Below are 24,168 nucleotides of genomic sequence, written 5' to 3' on the forward strand. Positions count from 1 at the left end.
TTTGTGGTTCTTTGGGTAGGATATCCTTCTTCTTCTAATCTTTTTATGGGGGTTGCAGAAGGTCCCTCGTCTTGGAGTCTTTTATCTGATATTTCACGTCATTATTTTTGAGTACGCAGCTTGCATCCCCGAGAATGGTTCGAAGATATAGGGTACATTGAGAGAAGCGTAACAATCTTCTTTTGTTTTTCTTTTGAGATAGGAATCATCGTTATACAGTGGAAGGATTTTGAGTAATTTTTGAATATTCTGGATTTTTTTAATTTACAAGAATTTTGTCTGGTTTTTTGGGTACGATATCTTTCTTCCTTAATCTTTTTATGGAGGTTGCAGAAGGTTCCTCGTCTTGGAATCTTTTATCTGATATTTCACGTCATTATTTTTGGATCCCCAAGAATGGTTCGAAGATATAGGATACATTGAGAGAAGCGTAACAATCTTCTTTTGTTTTTCTTTTGAGATAGAAATCATCGCTATACAGTGGAAGGATTTTGAGTAATTTTTGAATATTCTGGATTTTTTAAATTTACAAGAATTTTGTCTGGTTGTTTGGGTACGATATCTTTCTTCCTTAATCTTTTTATGGAGGTTGCAGAAGGTTCCTCGTCTTGGAATCTTTTATCTGATATTTCACGTCATTATTTTTGGATCCCCGAGAATGGTTCGAAGATATAGGGTACATTGATAGAAGCGTAACAATCTTTTTTTATTTTTCTTTTGAGATAAGAATCATCGCTATATACAGTGGAAGGATTTTGAGTAATTTTTGAATATTCCGGAATTTTTTAATTTACAAGAATTTTGTCTGGTTTTTTGGGTACGATATCTTTCTTCCTTAATCTTTTTATGGAAGTTGCAGAAGGTTCCTCGTCTTGGAATCTTTTATCTGATATTTCACGTCATTATTTTTGGATCCCCGAGAATGGTTCGAAGATATAGGGTACATTGATAGAAGCGTAACAATCTTTTTTTATTTTTCTTTTGAGATAGGAATCATCGCTATATACAGTGGAAGGATTTTGAGTAATTTTTGAATATTCCGGAATTTTTTAATTTACAAGAATTTTGTCGGCCCTCGAATTGTGAAAGTTCCGAAGTTTTAAATTTTCAAATTATTAAGCACGTACAATAACGTGCAAGAATTTCCAGCGGGATAGATTTTTCATTTTATATTTGTTATACAGCTATATAACAATTGCATAATAATATTCTCTTACCCAAGATTCTTTCGAATATCGTTTCTCGAATATAAAATTGAAGACTCGTTCTGGCCAGAAAATTTGTCCACGCCACTCTACATTTACACAACGCTATTCGCTCGATTATATCTCGATTGTGCAAAGAGTTCCTCATCTTCGAGTCGTTACTTGATGTTCCATTTTATTCTCTCATTGTTTTTGAATAGGCAACTTGCGTTTCTAAAAATAGTTTGGAGTCTATAGCGTACACAAAGAGAACGTGTTATACTCGCGTCTTTTAAAAATACGAATATTTCGAACACCTTACGTCAAGGCTGAACGAATTGAACGAGAACGTGACTTACAGAGCTACGTAAATCAATCTCAGTTTGCATGGAAAATTAATAAAGATATATATAAAACATGACAAAGTTCGGTTATTGAACCTGGTACACGCTGCATACATAAATAAGTATACACAGGTGCAGAGGTTGCAAATCGGGAGCATAAAGAGCCAGCAGAATTGAGATTCAATCTTAAACCACCCTTTTCTATCGTTCCTTCGGTGCTTTTCAAAGCGACCAACCCCATTTTCGAGGGCAACATTTTCCCATGACGCCTTTTAAGAATCGAAAACAAAGGTTCGCTCGGCACGATATCTCCAGCTTAGCTTTCGTCGATCGAATGCGGAGGCGAGAACGAAATAAAAGGGACGAGAGACTGAAGTTGATGGATAGAAAATGAGGAGGACAGACAGTTGTTCGTTAGGAAGAATGGATGTGACGAATAAAAAGTTGTCCGAGGTTGCCTCGTCGCGATGCAACGGTTAACGATTCGGAATACAATTTTTGAATAGAATTTTTCTACTCGGTAATCTTCTTTATCGATCGTTGTGTATTTAACCAGGCAAACATTCAACAGTATCCATTCTGATTGTTCATTTTCTAAATACAACTTGGTTCGGCTTTCGAATTTTAAAAAGACGATACGCAGTATTAGCGTCATCGAGTATTTCAATTGAAAGAAACGTTCGCGCCACGTATTGACCACATTTACATCCTGACAACGTCATTTCTCTATTCTCGTTTCATCTCTTCTTTTGTTCGCGAAATTGAAATAAATATTTCATGGAGTAGAATTATTTTATTTATATTTATTAAAAGAGTTACCGAATAATATTCATCGCGAGCGAATATCGACAAAATTCCAGCTTAAAATACTCTGTTGTTCGTGAAAGAATAAACGTCAGAAAAATAACGACTTTTGACCTACTTTCAGCTGAATGCTACCTTAAACAAGATATCGATGTCAAGATAGATTGAAAATTGAAGCTGTCTCCATTGTCTCTGAAACATTGGCTTGCGCGCATAAGCTACACGTGGGTGTTCGTGACGAACAGAGTGACTTACATTTTATACCGCGATAGGTGGTCGAAGTAGAGTAGTCGAGAAACCGTAAGCGAGCAAACGTGATTTACAATCGTAAGTTGACTTACTCACCGTTGAGAACGCTTTCTTCTCTTAATAGTAACGATGAATCTTTCTAATTCTTTCCACCAATTGCCATATACCTCGCCTTCTTTATTTATAGATACCATCAAGAGAAATTGCTCCATCAGCATTTTTCGTTGTCTTTTAACCAACGGTTGCTCGCATTGTCAAATACTTGAATAGATACGAAAGATTCTCACTCTTTGTGAATAAATTAAGGTTCTTGCAGGTTCTGGCATCTCTTGCAGGTGAACTTAGACGGAGAGGTCTGATATCGTTCGCGAATCGTATAATAAAATCACGGAAAACGGTTTGATAACGTAAAATGTATGTACTGTACGAGTGTATAGGAATCCGTTAATTAATTATTTAGTCGACTGAAAGTTTCATTAACTGCTTTCACAGCACCTGACTATTTTCTTACTCCCTTATCTTTCGTGTCAGAATTTCGATAGAAAGCAAGTTACGCTAAAGTTTAAAACAGTTCGATTAATGTCGACTAAACGTAATTCGGATAACCGAGATTTCGATGCACCGTTACTTGAATTTTATTCGAGTATAATTTCGATGTTAAAATTAAAATAAAGAAAAGTGAGAAAAGTTATAATATACCTATATGTGTATATATATATATATATAGAGAGAGATAGATAGAAATACATAACTTTTCTCTCTTTTGTCCATTTTATATATATTCTCTTGTTTATATGTATAATTTATATTATTTATATTTACAATTATATATATATATAAACAAAAGAATATTCATCACACGAACTACAGATCAGTCTGATCTGCTCCAACGCGATGCAAACTCTCTTTTAAGCTAATCTTCCCTCAATTTACACGATCCATTTCCTCATCGTAACACGCTCAAGTACGGTTCAAACGTTTCTGTTGGTCTAAAAAAAGAAATCATCTGCTGCGCTCGAGATGCCGAAAAGCTCTAACGAAAGAAGACAATGGGACGGTGACAGAGGTTGGCCCCGCTCTTCCATTCCTTTATCTCTTCGACATAGGGGAAAGAGCAGGAATAATGGTGGCCCAGTATGCAAAGAGGGGTTGGAAACAAAAGGCGGCCAAGATGCAGCGGGAAATGGAAACGGGCGAATCAAAGGGAGACACAGATGAGGAAGACGAAGAAGCGAGAATTTCCCTCGCGACTGTAGTTTCCTCACTACCGTTCCAGCTTTTTCTTCGTCTTCCTGCCGCTTGTGCTCCAGTTTTTCCAGTTCTCGCCCCATCCGACACACTTGACACGCGTGTTAAGTGCACAAACCCTCTTCGCCCTCCTCTGACCATGTGTCACAAGTACACGAAAAATACTATCGCACACCGCTTCAAAATGAAGTCATCGATCCTCCAGCAGAGTGGAGACTCGAAAGAAACATTTCTAATTAGTTTTGCCCGCCTTTGCGTCGATTACCATCGAAACGATCGACGATACAGTCGTCTAATGAGTTCTTGTTAGAGCGAGTTATTATACGCTCTTATTATATTTTATTATATTGGCGATAAAAAGCATTCGCACGTAATTCTATTTATCGTATCATTGGCATGTTGTTTCATTAAGGCCAAGTGAAAATTAAATTACGTAGTATTTAGTAACGATTTCGAGTGGTAATTAACGCGAATAAAAGTTGACATTAATTTTACCAACAACGTTTGCGTGTTCTACATTCGATAATAAACGCCAAAAGACAAATGAAGCTGAAATCCTTCGATAGCTACGGTAGTTGCAGCGTCAAGATAAAAGCTTTTGGGAGGATCCAAGTCTCGCGAAATAACACATTTAATTCGCATGTTTCAACGATGATTGGAATACGATATAAAATCCAGAATTAAGGGTTCTCCATCTATGCATTTTCTTTTTGTAAATATACTCTTCTCGGTTTAAAATAGAGATTCTGTAGAACCTTGAACGCTTGATGGAACAATTGGTTCGACTATCGATTTTTGTAGATCGAAGGTACATCAAGTTTTTAAGTGGTTAAATCCACGTATGGCTAATACAGTGGCTAGAAAAGGTAATCGCGCGTAGCTTTATTTTCCAGCGAAGCTCTTTTCCTATCAGATTCTACGTCCCAATTTCGTGCTATCGAAATAAAAATTCGAAGCTTTTCCTATGTTCACAAGTAACAAATATATTCTAAATCCTGTATCAGAGAGAAAAAGCTAGCGATAAAGCTTTTCGTGACGCAATTAATCGAGTTTACGAATGAGCGTCTGCCTGTTCACGCGTTCGCCATCTTCGCCGACAAAACACGACCTAGATACGGCGTATCAATTAAAAAACCATAAAGCTGCGAAGAAAACTTTCGCAATAATTCATCCAGACCGCACAAGCCAACTTTCCGACTATGGAGCGCTACGTTTAGTATTAAAATGATACGTTAGCGTGCATTGATGGTAATGAAAATCCAATCAACGATGAACACGTTGAAATTAAAAGAAAAACGAACGATTTATCTCCTCCAACGATATCAAGCATGAAAATCGCTTTAATATACTGTTATGAAGACAAATGGCTCGCATATTTCACGATCGCGTTCTCCGACAAAAACCAACCGCGCAAAGGACAGATAAAACAAAAGAAAAGGGAAAAGGAGAAGAAAAGGGGGGAAAGAGAGAAGAAAATTTATCGAACGGTAATGCTAAACCTTAAAATATCGACGAGTGACGAAATCTTTGGTCGAACAAGAAAGCTCTCGGATAGTCTAGGAAATCTTTTAAAACAATGCTCGTAAAGGAGCACACGAGCACCGTGAAACGTTATTTCCGCCGAAAGGGTTCGTGACTGGCTTTTATTGACCCATGGGAATATCTCGTCCTCGGAGCATCGAATCACGCTGCCGTGAAACGAATCGGCGTTGTAGCTGAATAAACTGTTGCAGTCTCTTTTACGTGCCAAACGATAGCCGACTTTTTCTCTCGTTGTCGCAACGAGGCGGTACGTTTTTACCGGTGATATCTGATAAAAGCGACGTATCGAAAGCTGTTTCGACTCGATCTGGCGATATTTCCTGGCCGAATGTGGCGAGGAATGTTGCACGATATTTCCAAGGATCGCCTAGAGTGACACATAGGGCGTATAACGTTGCTGTTGTGTTTGAAAAAAAATTAGAACAGTCGGTGATCTCGTGAAATATAACGATTGATCTAGACCCAAACTTATATCCGAAAGGCAATTTGAAATTTAGATTAAAACGGTCATCCACTGTCTGACTATTAATAAATCAAATCGTGTCGATTAATCTTAAATCATGGTGGCGCGATAGTAATACATCTACACGTGTCTAGATCAGTCAACACTGTAAATGCTTGGTGGATCGCGTGTTCGACAACGTCCCTGGTGATCCATTAGATACAATACCAACACAAAGTGTCTCTACCTCATTAAATCCGTACAGGGGAAGGAAGGAGCCTAACGAGGATTGGATGCAATAATTAAACTTCTACCTTCATCAGAATCCTGACCTACCACATAGGAATATTTATAGACAAGAAGAACTCCGCATACAGAGAGTAATCTCTTGCAACATAAGGTTCATATCGGTACCTTGTAGACGAATATATGTAGAATTATTTAAATTGATCCGAGGTGTTTCCAATATCGATACGTTTTTTCTTATTTATTAGTTTATTAGGTTTAAGATAGGAAAATAGCCTATCGTGAATTATTGTAATGTAATTTACTTCGCTAGATATATAGATAGGCTCAAACACAGTTGCGCTCAATTTCATTGAAGAATAAAAATCGAGATTCGACGTATATATTTTGATATTCGAACGAGCAACGAATAAAGAAAAAACAACGATAAACAAGAATCTGCCGCGAGCATTATTTACCTGTAAATGAAGTTTGAAGATCCTTCTTCACCACCGAGAAGACCTTTTCGAAAAGTAAAATCTCTCGTGATATTTCAATATCAAAGAATAAGAAGCAAGGAGAGCTTTTTTCCTAAAAATTCTCTATCTCTTGGATCACGAGAGACATAGTGTTTTTAGACCTATGCAGTAATGGCATATAAACTATCGATCTTCTTAAAGTAGGTACAATTCGTAATTGGCCTGATATATTGGGTTGGCAACTAAGTGACTTTGTCATTAGGTGATATTGACAAAATCCACAATAACTTAGTTGCCAACCCAATAAAACTTCATAGTCAACTATGACATCGCGTATCATAACAATTATGAATTGCAGCTAGTTATACAAAATATAAATTTAAGGAGATTATACGAGGTATGGTCGAAAAATTCGAATAATTGTTTTTTTACAATGACACGTGTTTATTCCTCAATATTTATATTCTCCTGCCCAAAGCAATGGTCGTTAAAAATAATACAATTTTGTTTTTCCCAGTCCTCAAAACATTTTTGGAATTCACTTTGCCTTATGCTTCTTAGATCGCTCAGCATTTTTGTTTTATATCTTCAATGCTTTGAAATTGTCGCAGCTCGAAAGTTGGTAGCTTTTCTCATTCTTGGAAATAGAAAGAAGTTGTACGGTGCCATATCTGGTGAATACAGGGATTGAGAAATCATATTGTCTATTTGCCAGAAAGTTTCTAAAGAGCAACGAGCAGGTTATTCCACAAAATCGCCGAATGTTCGGTGCTAGAACCGACTTAATAGACAAGCAAATCTGAAGTAATCGAACAATCTAAAGAAATAAACCGAAGTGGGTTACCAACAAGTGGATCGACAAGATAAAACAATCGTTTACTCAATCGGGAAAAGAACTTTTTCATCAAACCCCGTACTCTTATTGTTGGAAAGATGTAAAGGATATTAAAGCAATTAAACTAATCAAAATTCTCACTGATGAATGTGTGAGAAATAACAGAACATTGCTGCCATTAAATATCAATGAAATATCAAGCTTCTCCCCGTACAAAATTCCAAAATTCCCAACTTCCTAACGTTTTGAGACGTCGACGTTCAAAGATCAGCGAAAGAGCCTCGGAAGTTCGAAAATATCTAAATACCGCAACGTGCAAACTTCCACGTTCTCGATTCTTCAATCCTATAGTTTGGCAGCTGAAAAATTCCAAATTCGCAAAGTATTCGCCAAGTTCGTCGAACGATGAAAATTCAAAAGTTTCACACGATATGTTGCAAGACCTACGTGCCACCCAATCTGCCAAGAAACTGTCAAAAATCTTCCGCCATATACGTAGCTAACAAAACCTGATCGCACGGAAATCTCGAAAAAGTCGAAAGCTCGAAAGTGAGCAAACCGCCGCGACAGTCGCGTTTCTCTTTCATTGAACGAGAAACGAGCGCGCGTATCTGGCATCGCGTAGTTAAATTCACTCGGCTCGCACTCCGCAATTCGTTCCTCGATATCCGTATTTGCATTCGAGCGGAAGACGATCGCGCTGCGAAGAAATCCGCCCCAATCGACCACAGTGTTTTCGCCCGATGATCCGTCTCTTCGCTGTGGAATCGAAATCCCGCGTCCTCCAAACGCCTGAGATTTGGCCAATGGCCGTAGAGAAAATTTCAGGGTTGAAGCACGTGTGTTAGCCACACGGCCCGTGAAACGTGTCCGAGGACAGGATGTCGTAAAAGAATCCTGGGATTTGCTACAAAAACTGACGACTTCCACAGGATGAGAAAATTTACTATTTCATTGCCTACGGATTTTCCATCCTCAATTAGGAAGAAAACTCTCTCTTCCGAGCACCTCAGAACCCTATAAAAAGAAAAAGGAGCAGAAGCTAGTGATAATCCAACCCAGTCAGTGATGCGTCATAATAAACAGTCGTTCGCGATAGTCGCTGATAGTCGCATTAGTCTGTCAGACAGATAGACGACACGGTTAGTCGTCATCGCTTAAGCGCAACGTGCAGCGTTACCGTCTAAAACGATACACGCGCAACATTGATATAAACATTGTTAAAGTTATACACCGGAGTAATTTGATATTACCCAACACGTCCTTTCCACCTTACGCGGTCCACCATCGGCGCGCTGCGCCATCAAAATGCAAGCACCTTAGAGCCTGAGTAAAGAAGAAGATTCGACGATGCAGTCAGCATAATAGATAGTCAATAGCAGTTTGCAACAGTTGCTGATAGTCGCATGGTTAGTTCATGGGATAGCTAATAATACTTAGATCATACGAAGTTTGTATCACTTCTGTATCGTCATCGCTTAAGCACGTTGTGCGTTGTTACCCGCTAGAGTGATACATCCATAACGTTAAAATGAACATTGTTAAAGTTATACACCGGAGTAATTCGATATTACCCAACACGTCCTTTCCACCTTACGCGGTCCACCATCGGCGCGCTGCACCATCAAAATGCACGCACCTTAGAGCCTGAGTAAACAAGAAGATTCGACGATGCAGTTAGCCTGAAAGCAAATTTGCTGTTCGTGGCCGACCGAATGGAGAATTTCGCATGCAGTGAATGGGAAACAGCGTGAACGAGTCGCTTCTATTCCAGGACGTGGTAATGGCTTGTGTCGAAGGAACCTTACGATCGGGGGATGCGTGTGCTTCTCGCTGCGAAGAAAATCGTGGTGAGATAGGAGAGTACAATTTAGGATTCTTGCACGTGGTATCCCAGTAATTACCATACAATTTCAGTTTGCGACAATTTTATGTGCAAAGAGAAAAGAGAAAGAGAGAGAGATGCAGGTTATCTGTGTGGAATCAAATATTGTCGTATAACGTTTTGTCTTTTGGGGGAGTCGAGCCTTGAAAATTACTGGCCGCCGAGAAATATTGGAACACACAAAACAAAAATGAGAAAATGGAGAATAGGAGAGAATTTGAGAAGAAAGTTGAAGAGCATGAAATAACGAGGAAAAAAGAAAAGATAGTGGAAATTACAGGGGAGGGAAGTTAAAGCAGTAACAGGCAGAATAAGAAATGAAAAAACGAACGATGCAGTGGGTGGGAAAGAAACGACTACGAAATGGAATACGTGGTAGATATAGTAGAAAGAGAATGAATGATTACAAATGAAGAGTATTAAGGAAGTGACAGGCAGAGTAAGAAACGATGCGAGTGGGTAAAAAAAAGAAAGAACGACCGCGAAATGGAAGATACAGCAGATGGAAAGAGAATGGGTGATTAGAGAAGAGGAAAATTAAAGAAGTAACAGGCGGAGTAAGAAATGCAAACACAAACGACGCAAATGGTAAAAAAAACAACGACTAGATGAAAGAAATAGTAGATGGAAAGAGAATGGATGGTCGGAGAGGAGGAAGATTAAAGAAGTAACAGACAGGGTAAGAAACGGAAAAACAAACGACGCAAAGGGTTAAAAAAAAAAAAAAAGAAAAAGAGAAACAACCACTACGAAATGGAAGAAATAATAGATGGAAAGAGAATGGATGGTGAGAGAAGAGGAAAATTAAGAGGAAGAGAAGTGGATTGGAGCTTTGTCCTTCGGTCCTTGGGACTTTCGTCCTCGACCCGAGAAAAGCCCGCATTAGATGTCCTTTCCAGCCCCGGGCTTCCCACCCTCGCCATTATACCTTGCCTAGTGGCCTGCTTTTCTGCCGCAAACCTCGCTCGTACCCCTTTTGCCACGGCCACCGCCACGCTAGTAACGAAGGCAAGAAACGCAAGAGCGAAATATAGCAAGAGAAGGAGAGAAGAGAAGAGTAGACGAACGAGAAGGAAGGAATAAGTGAGTTAGTGAATAATTAACACTAGAACCTTGCACGAGGTCGTTTTCTCACTGAGCACTTGCTTTTCTTTTCTTTCTCGTTATTCCGGTACTTCTTTAGTCTTTGCGACTTTCATAATTTTTTTTTCAAGTTTTATATCCTTTCTGGAATATCTGTGTTCGAGATTTCGTAGTTGTACAAAGAATACGACGTTCAAATGTATTAGGACTTCGGGACATTTGCTGGTTCTTTTTAGAGGACGCGTTAATCGATGTGGATCGTTGCAGAAGCAATCAATGGGTCAATCGGTGTTGTAATTTTTTCATCGACATTTTATAAATTCCAAATTATATAGATTGGTTCTTCTATTTATGTCGTACATGTGTTCTTTTCGTTTATTCGCTCTAATCGTTGCTAGTTTTAGCGCTGAGCAATAAAACACGTGAAGTTTACAAGTAGCGGGTTTCAGAAAATAGAGATAATCGTTGGGAAGTTGTTATCCCGAGTGCGATAAGTATGTGAGTTGGAACAACAGATAATCCTAGAATAACATTCCTTTAATGCCCCTGGCAACAGTTCAGCCACTTACTTATATTTCTTTTAGCGGTACAATTGAGTTTTCGTTCGTCGTCGAGGGGTTGATTCGACACTCAACCAGCGCAACGAGATCATCGCTTCTCCTTTCGGACCATCGTACCCGATAGATCATACCAGTTGTTTCCTACGTAACAGCTCTGAACGCTTTATCTCGAATTTGGCTAGCAGATTTTGAGCGAAATTGAGAGAAAATTCATTTTCTCGAAAAATATAAATTACCATAAAAGGCCATAAATCATAATTTACAGCGGCGATCAAGATACACCGACGATGAAGATGATACTGACAACGTTATTCGTCAGAAGATTCTATCTAATCTTGAAATTTAGGAGATTTACGTGGCTACAGAACGTTCGGGCGATAAACGTCAAATTAAACACGGAAAGGAAATTTTTTAAATATTTCAAACTTTCCAAGTATACCTCCAAAGCGGAAGAAATTATTCTAACTTTTTCCAAACGATATCTCATACTAACCGAATGACGAGCAAATACATTACGATTTTTACGACACAGTCCGAAAGCAAAAATTTCTCTCTCATCCCTCGCAAGGAGGAAAGATAGAAAAGGGCCCGTCACGTTTTAGTATTCTGCATGGCAAGAAGAATCTGCACGGAAATGAAATCGCATAATGAAGACGGACAGACATGCACGACAATGGCGGCGAATAGCAAGCGGTTCAATTTCCAAGTTGCTACGTACAGAGAGAAGTTGCCGGTGCGTTTCAAAAGCGACAACTTTCTCCGATCATAAAGCCGTGAAAGTCTAGATTCATTGTTAATATCCATGCATCGACTGGTACAAGACGTTTAGTTTCTCTGGAGTAGCTGCTTGAAAATTAGTTTCTATTGTGTTCAATTTTATTGTATTACTTATTGTTTAATAGCCAGTCGTATGAATGTATTGTTTTCTTTTTTTATTGACATTAGCGTTAATTCCATCGTGTAATTACGAAGCAAATTGTATAGGGATAGCGTAATTTTGAAATACCCTGTAATACCATATTATTAGCGTAATTCTTCTCGGCTTATACAGATTGTACGATTAGATTATCATTTTATTTCTTCAGTTTCTCCACCTTTTTTTTTTTAATTTTTTAAATTGAACGTTTCAAATTTCGCGCACAGAAAGTATAAAAACTAGAAGAGATGCACAGTCAGAAAATTGTCAAGTGAGCATTTGAAATAATTTCAAACACGAGAGATTCGAGAACTATCGATTCTCCATAGTCGAGTTTGAAGATTCGAAATATACGAATATATAAAATTTCGACCATCGAAGGGTTGAAAATCGAAAATTCCGAAACTAGAATACAAACTATTAAGAATACTTCAAAAACTAGAATACTTCCAAAGATGTAAAATCCCGAGATCGCAGGATCTTCGATTTCAAACGTTCGGAAACAAACGAAATTCTGCGAGTCGAGAGCCGCGAAATTTTACTCTACCAGTCAATCTGCCAAGCTGTCGCGAATTCAAAGCTCGTCGAACAGTTCGTTGAAAGCCGATTGTCGCTCAAACAGTCCGGTCACGAAACACCTCGTTAATTGTACAACATCCTGACGCGTTAATTTTCACTGTCGTCAGTTTGTCGCAACGTACGAGAGAGATATACGTCATCGTTTATAAATAACGTAGAACACGATACCTGACCATTCATTCGCGATATCCCCCGTTCTCTTGTCTCTGACTGGCCAGTGATCGTTGCTCCCTCAAGGTCGCTATCGATACGACTTCTCCGTACTCAGGATGACATCCTTTTGAACGTCATCGTCCTATTACGTTCCTGTCACTCCATCGCGATGTTTATTAAAGAAGATGAATAACCTTTCATCGATTACGCGTTCAACGAGACGATAGGCGACTTTTATCGTAGAGGAAATGGTATTTAGCATGTCTAATTAGTTGATTTCGATCAGATTTCCATATATTTCTCTCTTGCTTTTCAAATTTCCTTCCTTTTCTCCGCTATTGAAATTTGGAGTCTCTCTTTATTTCGATTTTGATCCGTCTTCCTTCTATCATTCGCAAGTCTATTTCTTAGCTTATTAAGTTAGCTGTTGCAACGACCTGTTTGATAACTTTGAAAATTGTGTACCTAAGGTGTGTCAGGAAAAGTAGTAGATATAAGTAACGACTGCGTTAGTTTTTAATTTTATCAACGATAGGAAATTATCCAACACAAAATATCGCCATTTCTTCGTAGCCAGAGTACTCGTTGGAAATAGCTAATTGATTAAACGCTGGAAACCTTACGCGAGCTTTATTTCAGTTGCGTAAAGCGTAAGTATCGTATTGTTCGCGCTTTATCGTTAATAGGACCATTTTAAAATAAATTCGGGAATAGATCGGATGTAGAAAAATACATATCGTTGGGTATAGCAGATGTTTCATATTTGAGAAATATAAAATTTTCATATTATCTAACGTAGAATTTTTATATATAGTATAAATACCGTGGATTATTTGTACGCAAAAAATTTTTATATTCTTTCACGTGTAAATAATTTACCTTTTACACGAGTAATATTTTTACATACCATATAAATATTAATCGTTTGTACGTATCTCGAGAGTATTAAAGATGTTGTACGAATAAAATGCTTTTATTTATAGCGTATAAGACACACATTTCGTTCGAATAGTCCAATTACTTCTATCGATTTTCGATTATCCGTGGACGCTAAAACGCGACACGAATCTCGTCATCGTGGACTAACGACGTATATTAAACGAAGGAGAACTCCAGCAATATTCCTCTTGCTGATATTACCTCCTACCGAAGCTCGCGACTTCTGCAAACAATTGATACGTAATACGAAATTTTCACCGCGACGTAATCTCGTGAAACATCAAACATCGTCGTTGTTACACCGAATATTCTGACGTAACGAAACCGTGAGATCCATTTAGAACCAAGTTTCTTTGCTGACGGTGTGTTAGAGAAAACTTTCCACAACGTCGAGCTTGCAACTTCTTCCTAGGAACTTCCTTTGGCGAAATATTAATCCATTTTATATCAACGTCTCGTTGGATACTCGCTGATCTTGTTGCGAGCAACATTACGTTCAATGTTTCTTTCGAAAAGAAAAATCTAATACGTCAACTTACAATTAGTTAGATTATGGAGTTAAGTTTCCCATGGACGTAAATAATCTTGTTCGAGTTTAGATCAGTATCGTTGGATTAAGTATCGATCAAATGTTTTAGTATCTTCGTTCAATATGTACAAAGGTCGCCAACGAAATTTATAATATTCGTGGATTTCCCTGTAATATTATCGCTAGTCGCTGTAACACTATCGATATTCGCTGTAACACTATCAGTGCTCAAATTATCGTGGCTTGCGCGTGATTTAGTCGATATCGGTGTTCTACTAGAGCACTGTCAATATCAGCGTCTTCCTATAATACAGGCATTATAGACATGCTTGTACTGTACATTGTCAATATCAGGTTCTTGCAATAGCACGATCATTGTCGATGTAGTTGCCATACTATATATTAGACTTCTAATCTAATCAAGCTTCGTGTAATAATCGATTCAATCGATCAAGAGAGAATTTTACAGTCAAAAACTTGGAGCAACGATGACTTTAATACGATCGTATCAAATTTTATATTCTTTTCTCTTATATATAATTTTATTTTGAGGGCAAAATTACGATGCAAAAAGGCAATTTAGAAATAAACAGGGAACTTCGACCTTTCATCGATCGAAATCGAAAAAGTTCTAGAGATAGGATCGTTTCTAAAAGAAGAAAAAAGAAATTGTGCTACAGAGGAGCAATAAATTCAAGTAAAAAGCGCGCTGTATAATCCCTTGAAGCTTTTTAAAAATTCAGACATATTTATGCAGCAAGCTAGCGTTAATAAATCAAACAGGAATGCAAACACCGTTGGAAATTGTAAGAGGCTGCAATCTACGATAGACCACTATGGACTGTTCAAATTTTCCGTTTACACCTACTCGTATTTCTCTACAAAGTGTCGCAGCAACTCTCTGTAACTCGAGATTCATAAAATCATGTCAAACTTTAAACTTCTTAGTTTATATTACCTTAACAGCTACATTTGTTCTACGTTTGTAGTTTATAAATTAATATTAAAGTTGAGAATTGTCGTAGTTTAGCTATTGTTGCTCGTGACACGGATATATTGGATTCTGTCGTGAAATGCGATATGTTCTTACGTGACAGATTTTAAATTAGTACTTTAATATATACAGTTATTTATCGAGTAAATTAAAATACGCAAATTTTCTCTATTATTGCTTGACACTTTACATCTATCGTCTGGTACAGTTTCGTACAATGGTACACTTTCCATCGAATTTTCGAAATTATACTAAATTCAGGAATATTCAATTCTGCCAGTATTTCCTGTCGAGAGCATTGGAAATATTTAACAAGTTGCTCCCTCGATTCCTAAAATACACATATTGCAAAATTATCCACCAACCAATGTAAAACCTCTTTTCGTTCAACGATCATCGATAACAATTTACATCTATCAGTTACCAAAGTTCGCTGGACTAGCCAACTTGATCAAACCCTTCGTCACAACACTAGCAGCTATTATTCGATAATCCTGAAATTGCTCGCTAAACAACCTTCCCTAAATCAGCAATGATAATACCCATTTGCTGCTATCATTTATCAATGACAATTTGACGTCTATCAATTACAAGACTTCGTCAAAGTCTATCGCAACTACGCTTAATCAAATAGCAACCAGTACGACGTACGGTAGCCAAAAATGATTCAGTGAAGAACTGCCCCGACATCATCGGTCATTTCTTTTTCGTCCGACATCCATCGATAACAATTTACATCTATCAATTATCAAACTTCTCTCGTTCCAAAACTTCGTCAAACCGCGTCACGAACGCTTCGACGTCGCACACTACCAGCCATTAGCCAACTCTCGGTAAATCCTCTAAATTGCCTAAACCACTACAGACTGCCTAGAATCATCAGTCATCAGCAGGCGCACGCCTCTCGCCTAATATCCGTCGACGTCGCTTACGGTAGACGACGCGACCGCCCTTTGCATTTCTATTTGCACGACGCAAACGTCGCTGGAAACTAATAACGTGGCTAATCCCGGCCGGTTCGCCGAGAAGAAACAAAATGTCAACGGTAAAACGGTTGGCGAAAACGTTTTGGCACGAGAACCCTCCTATCGGTGCGTTTTATTGCCAGAAACGATTCTCGTCGCGAAACACGCGTCCTCGTCATCTTGGATTTTATGGCCACGGTGCCGCTACGATTTACGACGACTATCAGCTCGCTGGCCCGCGCAATAAAAGTCTCAGATATTGGCAACACGCTACCGTTCTTACGTACGAGTTCATTATTTCCGTCTGCAGCGCGTATATTCGTCGTTACGAACTGAATAATATCGCAGTCCGGGACGGAAATAAGTGGACAGGTGATGAAAATGCACGTCTAAATGAAGTTTCCTTAAATACAACTTGTTTACACAAAATTCCACGTTTCGATTATTTATTGGATAATAATCCGTGTGCTATAAAGATATATAGCGGCGGTGCTGGTCCAATTAAAGTTCATCGATACCTACTTTTCACTATCTGTGCATTTGTATTTGTTCTCGACTGTACGTGCAAGTGTTTCCTTGAAGATTATGCTTTAATATACACTTCGCATACTTTTTCTGCTCGCTGGATTATTTACGATCTGTCCACTAAGAAGGCAACGGGAAATCTCGCACAGATAAAGTTGACACGTAGGTGTACTTGATCGAAACGTTAATATCTTGCTCGTATTAATTAAAAAATCTACACGTACACTTAACTGGTACCGCGACCTATCGAAATCTTTCACCTTTTCTTTTCTCTGGTAGCTCGTATTCGGTAGAAAATTTACGATCTACAAAGCAGGTCATCTTTTGTCTTGTACGCGAACCACAGAGAGCGTTATACCGAGCATCCTCGCGGACGTTTGTATCTGCAACTTTACTACCTACTTAAAAGTTTCGCCAACTGTAGCGAAAACACGCGCTCCACGGTTCGTCCCACTTCTCGGCGATTCTTCAAAATCGAAGCTGACGTCGGGCCCATGAATCTTTACGGAAACGTACGGAGAGTCGAAGAGGTAGAAACTCTTGGACAGGTTGCAAGCCAAGGGTTTATTAATATGAAACGTTTAGCCAAGTACCATGGCGTGTAAACGCCATTTATCTTTCCTGATCTGGATCCTTCGCCTTGAACGCGTTTCCATTCCAACAACTACTGTCTACGATTTAGTATATTCGTTCTGTAAAGTACGTCAAAGAGTTCACGGACTTCGATTCGACGATCGATACTAGGGAAATCAAGTTAGCACGGGGAACCTGTTTCGCTCAAAAAACTCTATAAGAGTCGAATTTTGTTCGTTCCTTTCTGCCGCGCTGCAAAAGCAGCTCTGCAGGTCGAAATATAAATTTCCCTCAAATCGAATTATTCTTTTCGCTATCTATTTTATCTCTGTAACTGAAATTCAGAGAAGCTCGGTCTCGCTGCAAGTAGAATTTCCAGAAGTTAGCGTGTATCGTGCCTGCCTTTATTACACGGAAACAATGTACATATTGTCCCTGGTCGTGTCTTTGCTTCTCCCGTGTAAACTGACTGCTTCTCGTCAGTCGCGTGACAAGCGTACACGGTTAGTATAGTTCGTACCGTTGAATTCACGCGTCCTTTACGTCTTCGAATCATCTGGGAACCGAACCCACGTACAATAAAGCCGAATTTTCGTTCGTTAAACCTCTCTCAGTCGAAACTTCGTTAAGTGGAAATCTCCATAATTAAGAGAGTGAAACTCTTCCCTTGAGATTCGAGTTACCGAAGTTCTAGCGGAATTAGTGGGGTCAGTCTTTCGTTGAGTTCGTAGGTGACTCGATATTTTCAGAAATTCCTCCTTCTAATCTTCTTCGCGTTCCGAAGTTGACTAGTTCCGAAGATTCTAGATGTTCTAGATTCTGCTCTCTAGATATAAATTCTATGTTAATTCAATAGCATAAAGATTCATATCAAATATATAAATATGGCACTTTCGTTAGAGAAAGGAACGCCTCGTAGGAACCACAACGCGATTGCTCACGGTTAATTATCCTACGTGTTAATTGCTTGCGGCGTAGGAGGACGGTCGTGAGTAGGCGTGTGCGCGCGCGCGCGCGACCGCTAAACACGTTTACCGCCGCCCCGTGACTTTAGATATGATAAACTATCAGCTAGAAAAACAGCTAGCATAATTACTAGTCCATGCGGCTGCTCGTTCATTAGTGCGAGACCTTGCATCGTAACGAGTTACCACCGATCGGATCAAGTTCAATACTATCTCTGCTATTTTATTCTACGTTGGTGTGACCAGTTGAAAAGAATTTAAGGATCGTCGCTGTTGCTTTTATATTGATCTATGCAGATGATTATACGCGTCGATATAACGTAGGAAATAATCGACTCGTTTGCATTCCTGTACTTCGTGCTCCGTTAGGAAAAACTTCACTCTCACTCTCATCTCCATTGACACGCTCATTTTCCTGTCGCGTTCTCAACGTTCCAACTTTTTTACGTATTTTCTTGATTCCAAGAAATTCGTCTCGCCTCTCTGTCGTCGATCGTTGCGATCGTTTCACCTTTTTCACGTATCTTTTTCATTCGAAGTAAATCATTATGTTACGATTGCTCTCCTTAGGATTACTTTTAAAAATCATTATATCGACATAGCTATGGGAATATTATGCGATATGATCGACTTTCCTATAAAATTCGTTCGCTTCCATGGCGCTATCGTATTTACGATGATTGTTTGGGAATGATCGATTACGTACGTGGAGGGCAGCTTTCATTGCTGTCGTTTTATTGTTCTTAACGCCATCGACGTGATACTGTTAACGGGGCCACCGAATGATTTGTACAGATATTCATAAATTATGGAACGTTCGGTCTATCCGCGTCGATGTTTCGGATCTGGCACGTGCCGAGGATAATCGAGCCGAGGATAAAATTTTCTCAAGTGGGTCAGCGTGTCGAAGCTCCAGGCTTTCGATTCCTGTTCTCGCATCGAAGGTTTTCATATGTTAATCATTCGTCCCTGACGTTTTCAATAGACGAATGTCCCTTTGAGTCCGAAATTATTTTTGTATAAGCTGTATACATTGACACATATTATAGTCAACATTGTATAATATATATGTTAACGTTATATAAGCTGTGTATGTGTCTTTACTTTCGTATAATTCGTAAAGATTGGCATATTACGAACCTTATCATTGTAATATTCTATGTGTTTAACAAATAATAATTATTAGAATATTTTTAATTTTTCAACCAATCTTCTTCGTATTTTCATTAGCCTTCCAATTAAAATTACAAAAGAATTATTGAAAAAGAAGATGGATTGGTATACAAGCTTTTCATAAATATGTTACATTTTAATTATTTTAATTAGACCAATAGTTAATTAGACCAAACATGGTAATTCGATACAAACGATTGCAACTTCCATTAGATATGCGTCTTAACTTTAAAGTAGCTCGTTCTAAGTATATATTTACACGAAAAGGCATATACACTTATATGTATATCATTGATAATGGTGTTATAAATAAAGCAGGTGGAGAGATAAGAAGGTAGCAGATGAAATTCATCGGACACAAATAATATTTGTACGCTAGTGTACAATATAACCATTGTTCTGTTCGTACAATGACGTTAGCCAACTATTCTCATTTATGTACTTTCTGAAGTTATTTTTATTGCAAAAGTACGTGCGACCTTCGGGCAAATTATCTTCCAGTTTCTATATTCAGAGCGCGATACTTCATTTTCAAGTGGAATACGCTGATTTCACCTAATGCTCCATTTGAAATATTCAAAATATTCGGTCCTAATACTCGAGCAACGAAAGAAATCTCCATTTAAATTTCAGAATTTCATTTCGTAAATAAAATATTTAATAGTAATTGCCTTATCTTTCAATTTCTGTTGCACAAACGCCTTTTATTTTTATCTGAAAACTACTTATATAATTTTAAAGTGAAAATAAAACTCATTCATACAGCAATTTGAAACGACGAATGAACTTCGCTCCTATTCAACGAACAGCTAAATCGCATCCTTTATACGCGTCTCATCCGATTTCCCTACGAATTTTCTCACGAACAAGAGGAAGAAATCTATGCGCGATTACGATCCTGCGCCTCGTCGTGAGGCATCCAGGCAAAAAATACACTGCGAAGATCAGAAAAATTGCGCAGCCTCGCCTACGCCGACATTTTATGACAAAGCAAAACAAGGAAATCGTCCGTGACACAGATGGATTCATAGAACTTGGTGAACGAGTTTAGAGGCTAATCGATGACACAGGGCACATTTCAATCCGAGCGTCCTCCGGCTTCCAATCGGCTCGATCGTTAATAAAACGGTAAATTGCATCTTGACGGACAGTTAACACCCGTTCTCGATATCCGACCTGATTTCTCGACACCATGGAAACGACAGACACTTGAGTTTCGGCTGTCGTTCGAACAAATTTCAGCCAATTTTTATATCTCTTTTCCTTTTTTTTTTTTTATTATTCTACAATTCTTCTTTTTCTTCTATTTTTATTCTTCTTCTTTATTATTCTCCTATTCTAGAATCACTAGGAAAATTATCGAACTTTTCGCTATAATATTTGTTACTTTTAAAACATCAAGATCATCGATCACTGAACTAGGAATAACCAAGCAATTTGAGAACAGGTATTCTTGCAACGAAGAGACTAATAACACCAAAACTGTGCAACTTTTATCCAAAACATTTTCCGATATAACATGGAAAACAATTTAGCCGAAACTCTCGGATGGTACTCGGCCTGTAGAATATCTACATAAGAATAATCTACACAAGAACAAAGTATAGATCGTACAAAGTACAGTCAGAAGAATATTTTTGTCGATTCATTAACATACTATTCCGATTCAGTCACCACTTTTCAGTCTCCAATCTCGTCGTTCCTCGAGCTATTCAGAATTCTTATCAATTAGAGGTCTAACAGCCAATCACTTTCCTGGCAGTTTCCTTCCACGGAACGCTGGTAATCGGTTTCACTTTCGTTTCTCTAGGAAAAACGTACGCGTTTAAGGCTCGGCTACCAATTTTGTTTTCACCTGGTTCCCCGGCAGTTTCGCAACAGTTACACAATGGATCGCGATCATCGAGGAAATATGACGCGGAAAATGGGCCAAGTGTCAAAAGAAATCTTATCTTGCTGTTTCAGCGGAGAAGACACATCTCGTTCTCTCGTTTCGTCGCGTTTCGCGTACCTTTTGCTCGTCTTCGTTGCGTTCGTTGTTCCAATTATTCCGCGCGATTGTTCCACTTGCGCAAAACGTGTTTCGAACTGGATGTTTGCGCGCGATAAAAATCTTTCTTCTCGGTCGGAACAAATTCGTACATTCTGAGTCATTTCTATACACGTGTGGGCACGATTGTTGCTCTTTCTTTTAAAATGTTACCAAACTCTTTTACGTAATCATAGGCGTTTTGTAACGAGCTGAACGAGACGATGTTCGGGTTTTACACGAGGCGTCGAGAATTGCAAAACTCGATAGTAAGGTTACGATTTACTTAACTCGACGTAATTTCACGAAATTTGGAAATTACACGCTGCTGTATCCAGGCTCTCTTGGTTACCACTCGCAATCGTATCGTCGTTATCTTGTCTTATATCTCGTTACTCCGCCGTCGCTGTTACATGTTAACACACGTAAATAAACAATAGGAAACAGGCGATAAAAAGGTTTCGTAGTAACTCGTTTTCGATCTTCAAGTTTATGTATTCATTTTCGTGACGTTTAGAATCTCCACAAAAATGTTCGTTCTGTACGAAAGATTCCGTATAATGCGCGATGGATCGTCGTGAAAGAAAGAAAGAAGGAAGAAAGCAGGCAGCAACGATACATCTCGGAAATTGCTTTCTAACAAATAGGCCATTAAGGCCACGTTGATGATTATGTCGTTGTTCTTAACTGAAGCAGCCGATATGACGGTAAGTAGCCATCGTAAAATAATTACTGGATGGTCACTATCCACGTAAATGTCCTTGCCTGTCATCCATATAAAGTAACAGTAGCTTGATATACTGCTCGTACTATACGTAGAGTCATTCTTTGTAAGCTTATACGTTGAAACGATCGTTTATCATGGAAATTATTCCATCTATCAAGATAGAAAAAATTTCCGCCCAATTATCAGATCACGTTCCATCATCGTAAGCCATAAACCAATGCCAGAAATCTGGCTACATAAATTACAAAAACGCGAAACTAGAGATATACAGGAGCATCCAGCGAACAAAAGGCAACATCACCGCTAATCCATATTTACACGCAGCAACGCTGACTAACTATGGCCACCAGCCATTGAAACCTCGCTGTGTACGCACCGCGCAGGCTGTAGCAATAAATAATCGGTCTTTGTTGAAAACGCCGTGCTGTTCTCGCGCATTTTTCCACGGCGGCCAGTACGGTGCAACAGCATCGGACTTCACAAAGCCCCTTTCCGGATACGATCTCGTTCGATGTATGGTCTCGTTGTGACTCGTGACTCATACGACTTCTCATACGCTTCTGACGCTCCATACAAAACCGTACATGAGCTTTTTACATGACGTCGCTCTGCCCCTTGCTATCTTGCCAACTAACGCGTATACAGAGCATTCCGCGATTTTCCATTTAAAACATGGCCAGCGTACTGTAGAAGAAAAGACGAGACGCTACTTCGCGTGACAAAATGTTCGCAAGTTAAAGGGTACAACTTTCCAACTGCAGAGATTCGTAACCCATTTGTATCATGGCCCTACTTCAGAGGACCGGGCCCTATCACCACGCGCGATCGGTTCAATAAATGACATGCGAATTCTTTATGGAGTTTATCGAAAATTTATTGTTCAAAACGATTGGTAGACAATGTTACTTCGCAAACATCGCATCTTACATTCTTTATAACAGAGGAAGAAAATAAAAATCACTTATTTAAAAAGAAAATTATTTAGATTAAAATGGAAATAAATAAAAGCAGTCGTCCGATTGCGTAATAATCCGCGCTTGGATACAAATGGGTTAAGAACGGACCTAATTCCTTGACAAAATGATAAAATCGGCTATCCGACAGTTATCCGGCCGATAACACGCGACGATCGATGGCTCGGTAACTCGAATCTGTACAAGTCGAAGATCCCGTGCCACTGTGCAGCGAGAACGTTCTATCGGTCGAAAGAAAACTCCGACTATTTGCCACGCGTCCAGATGCATTTTATTTGACGCTCGTAGCTCGAGCTTAGAGTAGCCAGACTTTTACAACAAGTCTAAATTCACCTTTATAAGTGGAACTTCTATCGTTGCTGCTTCTGCAACACGAAGCGTGTGTCTGTGTGCAACGATAGGATCTAAAACAGTTTCGAATCACTTCGAATCTGTATCAGTGCAGATGATGACAATTTCGAATCACTTGCAACAGGATTCGAAGCTTACCACTCTTGAGAGTTTTGACTCAGTTTTGAATCTTAATAAGCCTGGAATCTTCCAAGTGTCTCGATTCTCGCTCATCTTGGAAGCCTTGAAAGTTTAGTCTTCTCGGAAGCCCGGATCGTGCCTTGTCGTGAAAATGACGGTCGACGAATTCATCGAGCCGCTCCTTCGTCTTTGTTTATGTCTCAATAAGATAAGCCGCATAGAGCCATAGTCTTTAGAGCTCGCACCATGGCCTAAGCATCGCTTCCACTCTCAAACTGTCGAGCTCGAAGAGTATCGAATATGCCGCATCAACGCTTCCAAGATGATCAATCCTTGAGAGACATGAAATACCCGACGAATCTATTAAGAATCAACAGCGATCAAGACTCTCAAGAGTCTTAAAATTCGAATCAGATTCAACGCGATTCGAATTTGCCATATATGTATATTCATTCGAAGCGATTCGAAAGTGTTTCAGATTCCATCGATGGCTATGTGTCGCGAGGCGTCAGAAACCAATCAGTGCACGTATCGTCTGTCTTTAAACCGTTAAGATTATCCCAAATCACGTAAGACGCAAGAATGAACGTAAGACGATAAAAGCCGTGTTCCTACTTCGTCGTGTTTCGACCACGCGCACATCCATAGAAGCTGATCCTTTTTCCTGAGTCGAACGCGTAATTTCATAATTAAAAAAACGCGTTTCATAAAACGAGTTCTACGAAGAAGCTTGGAAGTTCTACGAAGACACCAACATCTGAAAAGCTGAACCTTCG

At 39.0% G+C, this 24,168-nt stretch overlaps 1 protein-coding gene and 1 long non-coding RNA gene across 14 annotated transcripts in view; both read right to left on the reverse strand.

The window, feature by feature from the left end:
- The window catches only part of LOC126926294 (kinesin-like protein KIF13B), a 160,385-nt gene that overhangs the window by 101,296 nt on the left and 34,921 nt on the right, over positions 1-24,168 (reverse strand). The gene's annotated exons all lie outside the window — the stretch shown is intronic.
- Positions 873-24,069, reverse strand: LOC126926775 (uncharacterized). Its single transcript, XR_007714855.1, has 2 exons — positions 8,945-24,069; positions 873-8,623 (listed from the first exon to the last, which is right to left on the reverse strand). It is a non-coding gene; the product is annotated as an uncharacterized LOC126926775 (long non-coding RNA).

The sequence above is a fragment of the Bombus affinis genome, chromosome 2 (assembly GCF_024516045.1).
Source record: "Bombus affinis isolate iyBomAffi1 chromosome 2, iyBomAffi1.2, whole genome shotgun sequence".
In the NCBI taxonomy this organism is placed as follows: Eukaryota; Metazoa; Arthropoda; class Insecta; order Hymenoptera; family Apidae; genus Bombus; species Bombus affinis.